At 45.2% G+C, this 12,439-nt stretch overlaps 1 protein-coding gene across 1 annotated transcript in view; it reads left to right on the top strand.

Annotated features, from left to right (window-relative positions):
• The window catches only part of peds1a (plasmanylethanolamine desaturase 1a), a 60,454-nt gene that overhangs the window by 23,504 nt on the left and 24,511 nt on the right, over positions 1–12,439 (top strand). The window lies entirely within an intron of this gene.

Genomic DNA, 12,439 nt, shown 5'->3' with positions numbered 1-12,439 from the left:
TTTCTGCACCAATGTGCACGTTTTCTATATTTTAAGTGTAACACAGTTAAAAACCAGAATTCCTAATCCTTCGATAAAGTGTACTCCCACACCAACATCAGGAACTGTCCTACATTTATCTCCCTCTCGCCTCCCTGTCCTCCATCATTTGCCCGTGCAGGTCATGAGGGGATAGGGTCTCATTTGGTTTTCTGATAATGGATATGATCTGATAACTCCCATCGAGCCAAAAGCCAGCAAAATTGTCAGTCTTCTGTGGCCTAATTACCCGCTGCGATGGCCAGCAGCTTTCTAAGACAGCGAGACTCTTCTTAGGAACCACCGTACACCCTGTGTCACCATTGGACTAATGCATAAAAGCAAATTAGTGGCTCGATGTCAAACGAGGCCCTGATTGGCTCTCTTTTATGCCTGTGCACACAAAGTATCTGGGCTCCTGTTTGTCATCGGCCTGATCACAAGGAAACACGGCGACCTCACATCCAAACATCGTATTGGAAGTTTTCACACGTAGGAAAGAGAAAAAGGTGAACACGTGGAACACCTGGATCTGTTCTTGCTCCAGTTTGTTGTGGGAGAGGGAGGAACAGATGTGCTTTGAGGTTTAGCCGGCTTAGCGTGCCGAACACTTGACCTGCTATTCTTCTTCTTCTTTCTTACAGATTGTAGGAGTCTTTGTATTGCTGCCTCGTACTGCAGCTGTTACTGTATAAACGGGTATAAATGACTCACGCTCCACATCCTTTACATACTCACTGTGTATGTACCTGACAAAGAAGCTCAGGTAAAGGCATCTTTCCTATGTGTTAGGACATTAGTATTCACAATGTGTTGCCTTCCTGCCTGCTGCCCGCCACTCATTCCCCAGACAGCGAATCAGCCGGCGTTGATTAATTTCAGCCTATTAGCACCCCTCGTTCCCCTCCCCCAGCTCCGCCCAGGTTAAATCCCCGTGCACACCCACATGCACGCTTGCAGGCAGGGGGTGCTGCTGGGTGAGCGATGGCAGAGAGGTTGCCAGGGAGCCAGTTGTTGTCAGAATGATATTAATGAGTGCACCGCTCTGGCCCTGTGTGTGTGTGTGTGTGTGTGTGTGTGTGTGTGTGTGTGTGTGTGTGTGTGTGTGTGTGTGTGTGTGTGTTTACGTGCCTTTAATTTGGGTGTTGTTGTGCCCAGTAAAGGCAGGTCGAGTATGTGTGTTCTTATTGAGAGAGAGGTTTGTGTTTGCTGAGGGTGTGTGAGTGTTCAAACACGCTAACATATGTCCATACATGCTCGTAAAGCCTGTTTGTGTGTCTGTAGCTGTGTGCGATATCCAGCAATGCCATGGCCTGAGGGACGAGGGCTTGTGTGTGTGTGTGTGTGTGTGTGTGTGTGTGTGTGTGTGTGTGTGTGTGTGCACGCGCTCTGTGGAGGCCTGTCCTAGTTTCCTTCCCCTCACCAGGGAGCTGGAGGATCCAAGGACTGACGCACATCACCTGACAGCCGCCCCACTGCTCCACGGCCCTGCACTGTGGGTGTGTGTGTGTGAAGGAGATGGAGTGTCTGAATGTGTGTATGTGTCAGATGATTGTGTGTGTGATAGAAAGAGATGTGAAAATGTGTTAGGAAATCCATCAGTTTGAGCGTCATGGTACGTCTGTTAGTGTGTGTCTTTGTCTGTGTGCATGCAGACAGTCAGAGAGATGGAGAGAGTGAATTTTGGTGTAGTGATCCCTTGAGGTGTGTGTGTGTGTGTGTGTGTGTGTGTGTGTGTGTGTGTGTGTGTGCGCGCGCGCGCCTGCCTTTGGGATAGAGTTTAGAAAATGGTGTCAGACGAAGCTTGGAGACAACAGAGCTAAATGTGGTCCACTTAACCTTCGTATGGACTGTGTGTCTATGATGTAAACACACTGGACCTGCGTCACATGTTCGCAGTATCGTAGTCTTTGTACCATCGATGTGTCCACGGGCCTGGTGCTCACACGTGATGCTTTTCTCAAGAAGAATTTGCAGCATTTCCACCGACACAGACGAACATTTGGAGATTAGTTTTTGTGCTGCAAAGTTGGAGCTTAAAAACTTCACCAGGATCTCTGCGCAAAACATTTTCTACTCTCTTCGTCACTTATTCTCTTCTTATATTTCAGTGGTTTCAATGGTTCTGTGAAAGTTCATATTATGTTTAATACTGGGTATTAAACCTCCTGCAGATGAAGCGACTCCACTCCTCCGTCTCAGACTGCATCTGCTGGTAGATCTTTGTTTTGCTTTGATGACCTGCTGAGAGCTGCAGGTCTCGGATATCTTGCCAAAAAATCGTGTTGCATAACATAAATGTGAAGAAATCAGGCCTTTAGCTATTGTCCTGTTATCCTGTGAATGAAATTCATGTATCTGCATCTGTTCTTGTGATGAGCAGAACAGGTTCACCTGGTACACCTTACATTTTTAGCACCACCCAGGGTCAGGCCACCTTTAGAAATGCTCTGTAGTGATTGGATGTGTGAGTGCTGTCTGTGAGGAATCATCTGTGTGAAGTAGAGCTGGGCGATATGGCCCAAAATATTTTTCCCGATATGTATTTGAAAATTTGCGATAACGATATAACTGACGATATAAGTGATGCGAGACAAAATACAAAATGCAACTCCACCACTTTACTAGCGCAAAAAAACATCCATTTATTTTCACTTAAACAAGCAGCTGTTTTTTTATGTGCATTAAAGCTATATAAACATTTAACAGTGCAAATGCAAATTCCTTGCTGAAAGTTTAACCAAAAGGCATTTGCAGTAGAAATGTGCTGACATATCCTGAGCATAACCATGTATAATATCCACTGGAGGTAAAAAGAGGAGCTTTGCAACATTAAACTGCAGTGTGCCAAATAAAAAAGTCAAATACGTATTTTTCGGACCATAAGCTGCTCGGGACTATAAGGCACATTAAGCGAAACAGAGCAGTCAGATAAATCAAACTTTATTCAACTCATTCTTCTTGCTTCCTCCTAGAGCTGGGCGATATGAGATTTTTTCATATCACGATATGTTTTTTTCATTTCAGGCGATAACGATATATATCACGATATGAGCCAAATAACTATATTTGTAAGATTTAAATGTGCCGTTGCTCACAAGTAAAATGTGAAATAATCAGCAGCTTGTTTTTATTTAAATATTTATTTCCCATAATAAGTTCAACAGGGTAGATGTACTTAAGGAACATGAGACTTTTTCAGATAAATAAAGGCAAATATTGCAAACTACACAAAAGGCAGCCGCTAAAGCGTTTAAGTTTCAAAATAGAACAAACGAAACAGACTAAACTGTCAATTCCACTTAGAAACAAAATATTAATTCTAAAAATAAATCTTAGTTTGTTTTACAGAAGAACAGACAAAACTGACTAACTTTTGTCAATATCAAATAAACTGAGAACTAAAAGGAAATTCTCAATCTCTCCTTGTTGTATAGCTGAGCTTTTCAAACAGTTTTAACAGTTACTTTAGTCTGACAAAAGCCGAATGACGAATTAGCGCTTCCAGTCAGAGACTGAGGCTACGTCCACACGTACACGGGTATTTTTGAAAACGGAGATTTTCCGTTTTCGTTTTAAAAAATAATCCCGTCCACACATAAAGGCAGAAATGAAGGAAAACGCTGCTATGAACATGCCAAAGCAGCAGGTGGCGCTAGATTCCTAACCGTGCAGAAATGTTGGCCAATCAGAAGTCTAGAAGCCTCGGTGGGAAAAAGTAAACAAAGCTGGGGCATAGAAGCAGAACAGAGTCGTATGTGTGGAGGGACAGTAACTGTGTGTATATGTAAGCATTTAAACACTGCAGAGAGTAGAATTAACAGTATTGTAGAAATTCATTTCACCGAAACAATAACGTGGCGCACAGTGTGACGCATGCACCAGTTTATTGTATTTCCAGACTTGCTTTCGGCACAATTTACAGTGCACGCTACTCTGTTTTTTGTCAGACTTGAAATAGCCGAAATACCTTCAGACTACGGAACTTCTATGGCTCTTCCGTTCGACAATCTCTCCGGCATTGGAACCATCATCTGTTTTCTCTTCGGTCACGCTCGGTTGATTTTTCTAGTCGGCACACTCATTTCCTCCATTACGCGCTGGCTCCATTACCCGCTGGCTGCTTCCCAAACAAACACACGTGCGGCTTGGCACTTGTGCTGTAAGTTACAAGTCACGCGACGTGACGCTGCGGCTGTGATTGGTTTGGCTCTGCGCTACTTAATTTGGATTGGCTGACCTTTTTTTTTTTTTTTTTTTTTTGAGGACAAGAGCGGCGAGGTCTATCGCGATAGCTTAATTTCTCTATCGAGTAAAAGTTATATCGCGATACATATCGTTATCGTTCTATCACCCAGCTCTACTTCCTCCACTTCAATATTATTGAATATTGATTCATGAATGCTGTATTCTATCACAGCTGCTCTATTCCCATGTTGTTGCAGTATATTAATGACTAACCTGGTATTGTGGATGGATTATCTCAGTTGTTCTCCTGACTGAAGTTTGGTCCGTTTACAGCATCCTGCCATCGATTACATTTGTCTCTAACCATGAGGAACCTTCACGTTAACTTTTATCCAGTGGAAAAAAGTTAGCGTTCATCCTCCAGCTTCACTGTGTTTATGCTAACATAGCTGTGTAGCTAGCGATCACGTAGCACATCATTATATACCAGCTAGCCCAACTTCAGTAACCCTACAAACGTCACTGCTGTTTAGTTTTCTGTCTTCATTTATGTTGGAAGTGATAGCAGAGCTGTGCGTTTGAATTTTTCAGAAATCTCTCAGTCAGAACATGCTATATCATGTTTAGGTAACTAGTGACACTAGTGAGCTAACTTCCTGCTAACTTCTAACTCTGTTAAATGTAATAAATCCTGTTTTCATGGATGCCTGGATGTTAAACTTAACTGACCTGGGGCTTCCATACAGCACCTGCATGTGGATCAATAGCTTCCTCTCGGGCCGTAGACAGAGAGTCAGAGTTGGCCATCACACATCCTCAGCCCTGAGTCTCAGCACTGGCTCACCCCAGGGCTGTGTGCTCAGTCCACTGCTCTACTCTCTCTACACACACGACTGCACTCCTCGCCACCACAGCAACATCTTTGTGAAATTTGCAGATGACACCACAGTGGTGGGGCTCATTTCCAAGGGAGACGAGTCTACGTACAGAGACGAGGTGGAGCAGCTGACGTCATGGTGTAAGGCCAATAACCTCCTCCTCAACACTTCAAAAACCAAAGAACTCATAATAGACTTCAGAAGGAAAAAGGCAGAGATCCAACCACTATTCATAAATGGGGACTGTGTAGAAAGGGTGGCAAGCTTCCGCTTCCTGGGAGTCAATATAGAGGAGAACCTTTCCTGGAGTGTGAACACCTCCGAGCTGCTGAAAAAGGCCCAACAGAGACTGTACTTCCTTCTCAGGAGGAATAACATCACACAGAGACTGCTGGTGTCCTTCTACAGAGCCACCATTGAGAGTGTTCTAACTTACTGCATATGCATCTGGTACACTAGCTGCACAGGGGCTCAGAGGAAAGCACTCCAAGGGATCATTAACACCGCCCAAAAGATCACTGGCTGCCCTCTCCCCACACTGGAAGTTCTACACAACGCCCACTGTTTTAAAAAGGCCCAAAACATCATAAAAGACACCTCACATCCTGGCCACTCCCTGTTCGAACTGTTGCCCTCAGGCAGACGGTACAGGGCAATCAGAGCAAGGACTAATAGACTCAAACACAGCTGTTATCCAACTGCAATAACACATCTGAATACTACAAAAAAATGTCCATCACGCCACTCTTGTGTTAATCTATGCACGGTCTGAAGCATGTGTGTGGGAATGTATGTGAATGTTTTACTGTTATATCTTATTAGTATTTTAAGTATTCTATCTATTTTATTTATTGAATTTTATTGTTTTATTTATATTTTGATATTGCTAGGGATGATGCAATGATCGGGGACCATTCTTAATTTCGTTGTTCTCATGACAATGACAATAAAGTTTCTGATTCTGATTCTGATTACACCTGGTAAAGCAGCAACGCTGATGATTTTATTAAAGATGAAAGAATTTAGACAGTTTTTAACTCTCAGTGATGCTGCAGTGTTCGTTGACTTTGAGACATGAAGCAGACGGAGGTTAGGACCCAGATTACTCCCAGATTTATGAGCATCTTAGTCCGACAAATACGACAATAATGACGGCCGCTTGCATGTTCGACAAAAAAATTTGCTTTGGTGTGTATCTGACGGACGAAAGCTAAACCAGTGTCACACCACTGAAGTGGCACCATTTTTACAAACCAATTCTGGTTCATCCGTTTCACTCAACGATCCGGTTTCCCCCATCCCATTCTCCATTTCCGCCATGCTTTTTCGGCCATGTGCGTATGAAAACAAAGGCACTGCACATGCGTGTTTTACCCATATTCTATCGCAATTTTTTTTTTCTTTTGGATCTTTAGCCATCAGAATTGTTGTCTTAAGGCCAAGAAAGATGCCAAGCGGATTTATTTTACCAAGTGGATCATCATGGTCTTGCCATATTGGCCCATTGGATTGACCTTTATTATAATTATGAATTTATTTTATTTTCAGTTGCTACAAACGGGACAGACATGACTGGGGGATAGGACAGGGAGAAAGAATGAAAGAAAGAGAGGGAGAGAAAGAAAACCAGAGGGGAGAAGAGACGGTGAGAAGGGGGGAAGAAAGAAAGAAAAACAGAAGAGAAAGCAAACAACAAAGAGCAACATAATAAAAAAAAAAGCACCATCACAATAAACTAGCTAGCAGTAGATATCAATAGATACTAAATAATAAACGATATTGTGCAGCACATAAGATAGACAGCACACAATGTGCTTTGAGGCAGCAGCCAAGAAAGCTGTAGTCCGCGTCTGTGAACACCTGTGTGCATACCTGTGTGTACACCTGTGTGCACACCTGTGTGGATCAGCATGCTTGTATTCCAAAGGTTTCTCCATGTAACGATCTGCTAGGGAGTGTGGGGAGCCACAGCCCCGTCCTCCAGGGTATGAAGCAGGTATGGAGGAGATATTTTATTTTCTTATCATTGCCTAACACAATAAGAAAATAAATACCGCCATATCATACGTGAATGGTATGATATGGTGTGTGTGAATAAGACCAGAAAGATGGCGATCAACTCCAGAAAGAAGAGGATGGCGACACGACCTATGTCTGTCCTCAGACAGGAAGGTGATGTCGTGTCTGGGCCCAATGCTTGGATGTGCCCATCGAGAACTGAGAGACCGAAAAGGAACGAACAAGCTCTGATTTTTGAGGAAGCTGAGATCCTTCAGTGAGTTCTGCAAAATGTTGACAGGTTTTCTGTCACTGAGTTGTGGAAACTACGATGTACTCTGCTGTGATGTGCTGGGGAAGCAGCGTTGGAGCGGTGACACCAGCCGATACTTGGCATGAGCCATCAAGATTTAATTATATGTTTATATTATCCACTACTAAAGAAAATACACACAGTCACAGCAAGACTTCAGACACAAAACCCCGAGGCTTTCATTATTATATCTGGAGACTTTAACCATGCCACACTGGACTCTACTCTGGCTGCTTTTCACCAGTTTGTGAATTGTCCCACAAGGAGCAACAGGACAATTGACCTACTGTATGCTAATGTGAGAGATGCATACAGAGCCACCCCCCTCCCCCCACTAGGGAAGTCAGACCACAACCTGGTTTACCTACAGCCACAATACACACCCCTCGTCCAAAGGCAGCCTGTCACAACGCGCTCCATCCGGAGATGGACCCCAGAAAAGGAGGATGCTCTGAGAGACTGCTATGACACCACAGACTGGGATGTGCTCCTGAGCCCACATGGTGAGGACATAGAGGGGGCGACACACTGTCTTACAGACTACCTCAACTTTTGTGTGGACACAGTCGCCCCTGCTAAGACGGTACGGTGTTATCCTAATAACAAACCGTGGGTAACACAGGAAGTCAAAGCTGTCCTCAACATGAAGAAGAAGGCTTTCAGGAGCAAAGTGAAGGAGGAGATGAAGGCAGCACAGCGGGAGGTGAAACGCTGCCTGAGGGAAGCAAAGGACACCTACAGGAGGAAGGTGGAGCAGAAGTTGGAGAGGAACAATATGAGGGAGGTCTGGAATGGTGTGAAAACCATCACAGGCCACAACACCAAGAAAAGCACAGTGGGGGGGACTGTGGAGAAGGCAAACGAACTCAACAACTTCTTCAACAGGTTTGACCAGCCCACAACCCCCCCACCCCCACCCTTACCCTCACCTTCACTACAGAGTCCTCTCCCCACTCTCCTACCTCCTTCGCTTCCCCCCCTTCCTGACACCATGACACCCCCCTCCTCCAATCCCTCTCTCAGCAGCAAGACATCTTCTCCCCCCCCCTCCTCCCAAACATCTCCCAGTGTCACAGTGGATCAGGTCAGGAGGCAACTGAGGAAGCTTCGCCCAGAAAGGCAGCAGGCCCAGACAAGGTGTGTCCTAGGATGCTAAAGGCGTGTGCTGCTGAACTTGGGGAGCCGCTACAACGAGTCTTCAACCTCAGTCTGCGACTGGGGAGAGTGCCCGCCCTATGGAAGACATCCTGCATCGTCCCGGTCCCCAAAAAGAACCGGCCCAATGAGCTGAATGACTTCCGACCGGTGGCACTGACGTCACATCTTATGAAGACTCTAGAGCGGCTCTTCCTCAACCTCCTCCGACCACAGGTACAACATGCCCAGGACCCACTACAGTTTGCATACAAGGCGGGTGTCGGAGTGGAGGATGCCATCCTGTACCTCCTACACAGAGCCCACTCACACCTGGATGGGGGAAAAGGCACGGTCAGGATCCTGTTTCTTGACTTTTCCAGTGCCTTTAATACCATCCGGCCCTGTATGCTTCAGGAAAAACTGAACAGGATGGAGGTGGACCCCTGCCTGGTGGCTTGGATCTCCGACTACCTCACCGACAGACCACAGTACGTCAGGCTGAAGGACATCACGTCTGACACTGTGGTCAGCAGCACAGGAGCACCACAGGGAACTGTGCTGTCCCCTCTTCTCTTCACCCTGTACACCTCTGACTTCTGCTACAACTCTGAATTATGCCATATTCAGAAGTTTGCAGATGACACGGCCATCATGGGGTGTATCTGGGATGATCAGGAAGAGGAGTACAGAAGTCTGGTGAGGAACTTTGTCGCATGGAGTCACACAAACCACCTGCAACTCAACACCTCAAAGACTAAGGAACTGGTTGTGGACTTCAGGAGGTCCAGAGCAGGTCCACTGCCGGTTCAGATAGAGGGGGAGGAGGTGGAGGTGGTCAACAAGTACAAGTACCTCGGGCTGTGGGTGGACAATAAACTGGACTGGTCATGCAACACAGAGCACCTGTATAAAAAAGCCCAAAGCCGACTGTACTTCCTCAGGAGGCTGAGGTCTTTTAACATCTGCAGGAAGCTCCTGAGGATGTTTTACCAGTCGGTGGTTGCTGGAGTACTTTTCTATGCTGTGGTGTGCTGGGGGAGCAGCACAGCAAAGAGGGACTCATCCAGGCTGGAGAAACTGATCAGGAAGGCTAGCTCTGTGGTCGGCATGAAGCTGGACACTCTGGTGAGAGAGAAGGACACTAAAGAAACTGCTGGACATTATGGACAATGCTGGGCATCCTCTGCACACGGCCATTAACAACCAGAAGAGTCTGTTCAGTGACAGGTTGCTTCTCCCCAAGACAAGAACTAACAGACTTAAAAACTCCTTTGTCCCACACGCCATCAGACTGTTTAACTCCTCTCTGGAGGGGAGAGGGAGGGGAAACAGGAGGACAAAGGAGGGGGGAACAACTAAGCTGTAGTGCCTCTGCACCTCACTGTACAATACCTTTGTGCAATACTTTTTGTAAATAGTCAACAGTGCAATAGACTCAATACTTGAAATGTGCAATTCACTTGTATTTTTATTTTTTATTCCTATTTATTCTATTTATCCCCTTTGTATATTTTATTTATATTTGTCTCTGTATTTATATATGTGTGTGTGTGTGTGTGTGTGTGTGTGTGTGTGTGTGTGTGTGTGTGTGTATATATATATATATATATATATATATATATATATATATATATATATATATATATATATAACAATTCTGTAACTGTAACTTCAGTCGTTGCTGTGCTTTTTTTGGAAATCGAATTTCCCAGAGGAACCCACCCGAGGGATTAATAAAGTTCTATCTTATCTTATCTTATCTTATCTTATCTTATCTTATCTTATCTTATCTTATCTTATCTTATCTTATCTTATCTTATCTTGTCTTATCTTACTAAGAAACAATTAAAGGAACACTTTGAAAACACATCAGATGTCAGAGGGTCCTGCTGATCTCTGTGCTGATATGGACGGTGTTAGAAACTGGAGCATGCAGCGTCACTTACAGGAAAACGATCAACCTTCTGCACAAAGGGCTGAATTCAAAGGAACCCCCAAATCAACGTAAAGTAACGCAGCATAATGTTGCACCTCAACATGGTCCTCAGTAGTTCGTACGGCCCCGTGTGCTTCTGTGTGTGCCGATGTTGGGCCATGCTCCTGATGAGACCATGGATCTGACATCGAAGCATCATTCCCAGAGGGGATCTACCGGATTTGGGTCAGGCGAACACCGGGGCCAGTCGGCGTTATCAGGAACTGATCGCACTGTCTCGCCACATGAGGCCGGCGTTGTTGTGCACTCGGAGGAACCAGCAGCCACTGCACCAACGTAATGTTTGACAGTAGTTTAGGGATTTCATCCTGATACTTGACAGTAATCAGGATGCTGTTGTTCCTCAGTGAGTATGCTCAGTGCCTCCCCTACACCGTCACTGACCACATGCTGAACGAGGTTATGGGCATCCCCCACGCCTTATCAAGACCCATGTTTGCCACATGTGCTGGTGGCGGACCTGCCTGTTCTGGTATTACAGCAGCCAGGCTCCATGGCGCTGCACAGTGAACACAGGGCTCACTAGAGGATTTTGGGCTCATGAAGTCTTCTTTCTGATTGGTTGGTCAGAGACATTCACACCTGCTAGAAGTCCTTCTGTCAGGCTCTGGCAGTTCCTCCTGCTGTTCCTCCTTGGACAGAGGAGCAGATGTCCACTCTACTGATGGATCTTCTACAGTAACTGCCTTTCTCCTGGAATTTCCTCCATGCTCTCGAGACTGTGCCGGGAGATACAGCAAACCTTCTGCCAGTGGCATGTATGACTGAGCCATCTTGGAGCAGTTGGACAACATTTGCAGCCTTTGGAGGGTATCCAGGTATCATGATACCAGCAGTGACCCTGACTCCTGTAAGAGCAGTCAGAGAAGATGACGAGGGGTAAAGTGACGTCACTGTAAAACCTCTTTGGAGGTTCCCCACCAATATCCTCGAAGTTTAACTGATTTGATGCTGAACTCTGGTTAAAATGTATTCCTTTGACTTTTATTTTTCAGCAGTACATTAAATATAATCTGTACAGACTTCCTGTTAAAGATGATTGTTTGAATCAAGCCGAGTATGTGGTTATCAGCGCACCAAACGACTCGTTCACAGCTGAAAGTTTTTCAAAACAATTTTCAACAACCAGCAAAGTCAAAGTCATTTAGAAGTTTCTACCATCTGCTTCTTTACAACTTTGATGGCGTCTATTTTTAGAAGGTGAAGGGTCACGTTTGACGATTCGTGAAATATCCATAATCACATATTCTAAATCTCGGGTGACCGCTTCAGTCCATATGAGAGGCTGATAGCATATTCATACTCAGGTCTACAGGCCTGTGTGCTTTATTAGAAAAAACTGTCATGAATATCTTATAGGCTCCTAATGCTGTGTGATACATTAGGATCTGGACACATTAAAGTTTTAAAGGCACATTAGATTGGCAATGACAGAAGGATTAGGAGAACGGCGTGGGGGGCGTGGCTGTAAAAGAAGAAGAAAGTGAGTTAAAAACATTACAGCGGTGGTTTATATTTGTGGCTTTATTTACTGAACGATGTCACGTTTCCTGCTTGAGCTGGCAGGTCACGCGAGCAAGGACCGCGAAGAAGGAAGCAAGGCGCCATTCAGAAGACTGCAAGTTTGTGGGAGACGCTTCTCGCTCACGTCGCGCGCTCTATGCTGCGCGCTCTATGCTGCGCGCTCTATGCTGCGCGCTCTATGCTGCGTGCTCTTTTTCAATAATATATTATCTCTGATCTTCAGTGCTGTTGGCTGGAGGCTTTCTCCCTTCTAATATTGCTGAATTGCAATAGAGTACTTTTAGTTAGTCCCTGTTCTTCCTCTTTAGTTGATACTGCTGACCTATGAGGTCTACCTCCCACCTGAAACAGCCCTTGTGTGTGTGCTGCTCGGTGCTGCGTCCGTGT

The sequence above is a fragment of the Rhamphochromis longiceps genome, linkage group LG7, assembly GCF_057381845.1.
Source record: "Rhamphochromis longiceps isolate RC_006_pf linkage group LG7, R_longiceps_female_GT1.1, whole genome shotgun sequence".
NCBI classification, from domain to species: Eukaryota; Metazoa; Chordata; class Actinopteri; order Cichliformes; family Cichlidae; genus Rhamphochromis; species Rhamphochromis longiceps.
This window is presented reverse-complemented; position numbering and strand designations above follow the sequence as displayed.